Consider the following 3234-nt stretch of genomic DNA (forward strand, 5'->3'; position numbering starts at 1 on the left):
CCTTATTTGTCATAGGAATTTGTCTCTTTTCACCTTCCAGCCATTGGGTCTTGTTCTGCCTTTCTCTGCTAGACTAGAGAGCCCTTTAATACCCAGTATTTTCTCTCCATTAAGGCACTTCAACACTTCAACGAAGTCCCCTTCAATCTTCTTTTGATAAGCAAAACAGGTTGACCTCTTTCAATAGCTCACTAGAAGGCATTTTTCTCCAGCCCTCAGAATATTTGGTGGCTCTTTGCTGCCCAGCTCCAATTTCTAGGACCATCTTTTTCAAAGGAGGACACCAACACTGGAGGCACTATTCCAATAGCAGTCTCACTGCTGCTGGGTCACATCCCTATCCTACTCACGGCTCTGCTCCTTCGTCTAATGATGGCTTTAGCCCTGTTCACCACAGCATCGCACTGGGAGCTCATGTTGAGTGGCTTCTCCACTCTGGCCCCTAAATCCTTTTCAGAGTCACTGCTTTCCTGGATACACGTCCCCATTCTGGAGGTGTGGCCGGCGTGCCTTGTTGCCACTTATAGGACCTTGCATTGGGCTCTGCTCAAATTTGTTTTCTTTGAATGGGTCCAGCTGGCCGAATGAGCCAGATCGCTCTGTATCACTGCCCTCTCCCCATCAGGAATTACCACTCTGCCTGTATTTTGTCACCCCCCAATCTTATCCGCAGTGATTGTATGTTTTCTCTCAATTCATTGATAACAATTATTTTAAAAAAATTAGTCCTTGAGAGCTTCTTCAGACCCTTAGTACCCAGGACCTGCTCCCCACATCACAGTGAGAAATGCTGTCCAGCCCTGCTGGTACATAGGGGATAAGCACAGAACAAACGTACCTTTAGGAGCTGTGTTGTCCATAGGCTCTGTGGGGGTCAGCAGATTACAAACGCACGACAGACCTGTAGTGTAGACAGGTCCCAACTGTGTCTCGGTTTCCCACCCTGTAAAATGGGGAGAACAAACAAAACCTTGATTAGTTCCATTTGATAGCTGGGGAAACCGAGGCACCCAGCGGTGCAGAGACTCACTCATGGTCCCAAAGCCAGGAATAGAAAACAGCAGATCTGATAGCCAGGCCTGGGACCTAACCCTGGTTTTCCTGGCCTTGCTGTTCTAAGTTTAGTCACAGCCGCCATGTCTTTTCCCCCGTGTCCCTTAACCCCACGTCACTGCAGAAGAGAGATTTTCTGGTAGCCAGCTGGCTCTCCTGCATGTGGATGTCGTTCCAAAAGACGTGCTCTGGCTCAGTCCCATGCTATGGTTGGCTGAAGGAACCACTTGGTGACATTCTAGGCCCTGAGTTATACAGGAGGGGCGACTAGATGCACATAATGGTCCTTTCTGACCTGAACCTCTATCAATCGCTACATTTTCTGCTGCTAGGAAGAGAACTCTGGACCTATTTTCTCTCATTCACTTTCAGTCGGAATAATTTCAATCCAGGCCAAAGGATTTCCTCTTCCATTGTGTCTTCAGCACCTTTACGAGCAACCAGTTACTGTTACCACAGGTTACCAGTTTCAACCTGTCCCAGGGTGAGATGGCCAGGAAAGGGGTTGGAGCTCAACTGCACCTGGTCCAGGTGATGCAGCTCCCTAGGGAGAAGGGAATAAGTGTGGGGGTCACGTGACAAGACGCAGCCTGTGACTAGGACCCAGGCCTGCTGAGAGATAGAAGGGCAGCCTGTGCTCAGCCAGGAGAGAGACCCCAAGGGAAGCAGGCATGGGAGGGGCTTGGAGAGTCCTTCAAAGGTCAGGGACAAGCTGGGAAGGGGCCAGGCTGAGCACTAAGGACAAGGCCCTAGGAGGGAAAGACAGGGCAGTTTAGGAGATGGGGCAGATAGTCCAGTTGGTTTCGGCTCCCAGGACCAGACACCCAGAGGTGAAGGTGATTGTCGGGGCTTCTGTCCTTCTTCCCCAGTGTAGATTTGATAGTGGAGAAGACTGATGCCGTAAGGGGGAAGTGAGTTACCCCAAGGTCACCCAGTGAGTTTATATCACGAATGCATACTGGGAAGGATCGAATAGAAACATGGATTTTCCAGTCTCTTCTTTCTAGGAGTCCCCAGGGCTAAGGTAAAACCCCTGCTGCCCCTCCCCATTCTGCTCACCTCCAAGATGTGCTGGAGTTTGTCTGTGCTGGGGGGTGCTGTCAGCAGGATCGAGAGCTCATCATCCATGTTCTCTGGGCAGGCCTTGCTCAGAGCCTGCCAGCGGAGGGAGACCAGGGGTCAGGAGCCTGCATTAGCACCGGTGTGCCATTGACCAGGAGCTGGCTGAGGTAAGCGCCGCCTGACCGGAGCTCGCACCCAGAAACCCTGCCCCAGGTCGGAACCCCCTCCCACACCCAAATTCCCTCCCAGACCTCACACCCCCACCTGCACCCCAATCCCCTACCCCAGCCCTGAGCCCCCTCCCGCACCCAAACTCCCTCCCAGAGTCCGCACCCCAACCCTCTGCCCCAGCCCGGATCCCCCTCTGGCATCCCAAACCCCTAATTTCCAGCCCAATCCCAGAGCCCGCATCCCCACCGGAGCCCTCACCCCTCCCTGCACTCCAACCCCCAGCCCCAGCCCAGTGAAAGTGAGTGAGGGTGTGAGAGCGAGCGACTGAGGGAGGTGGGCTGGGCTGGAGTGAGTGGGGGTGGGGCCTTGGGGAAGGGCATGAAAGGGGTTGGGTCAAGGGCATTTGGTTTTGTGCAAGTAGAATGTTGACAACCCTACTTAAGGACCTTTGAAAAGCAGCCTCCTTTGCACCGCTCCTGATACCAGGGGCCAAGGCGCCCCCGGACATGAGAACCACAATAGGCCAGAGCAAAACGCTGCGTTAGAAATCGGAGCTCAGGCTGCCAAGCGAACGATAGCTGACAGACAGGAGATGTGGGAATTAAGGTTGTGCCTTCAGCCAGCAACTGGTGTTCATCCGTTTGCACCACACACACACCTGTAGGCAGGGCCACTAGTTCCTTGTCTGTCTGCCTGTTTAGCGTCTCTCGGTCCTTACTGTGCCCATCACCGTGGTGTCTGAGTGGCAAACCAAGGGTTTGACGTGTGCATATGAAACTGCCTGACTGGAAGGACGTGGTTTGGTGTGGATCAGTGACTGCTGGGGCGATTGGTGGTAGAAGGCTCTGAGGGCCTGGCTCATTCCGACCTGGCTCATTCCAATGGCTTCTACAGCTGAGAGCAGCCCAGTCTCCTGCCTGGGTCTGACGCAAACCAGGAAGTACAGGA

At 53.4% G+C, this 3234-nt stretch overlaps 1 long non-coding RNA gene across 1 annotated transcript; it reads right to left on the reverse strand.

Moving 5' to 3' along the window:
- Nucleotides 1-215: 215 nt before the first annotated feature.
- LOC135978526 (uncharacterized) lies at nucleotides 216-2358 on the reverse strand. Its single transcript, XR_010595931.1, has 2 exons — nucleotides 2113-2358; nucleotides 216-943 (listed from the first exon to the last, which is right to left on the reverse strand). It is a non-coding gene; the product is annotated as an uncharacterized LOC135978526 (long non-coding RNA).
- Between the last annotated feature and the right edge of the window lie 876 nt (nucleotides 2359-3234).

The sequence above is a fragment of the Chrysemys picta genome, unplaced genomic scaffold (assembly GCF_011386835.1).
Source record: "Chrysemys picta bellii isolate R12L10 unplaced genomic scaffold, ASM1138683v2 scaf296, whole genome shotgun sequence".
NCBI classification, from domain to species: domain Eukaryota; kingdom Metazoa; phylum Chordata; order Testudines; family Emydidae; genus Chrysemys; species Chrysemys picta.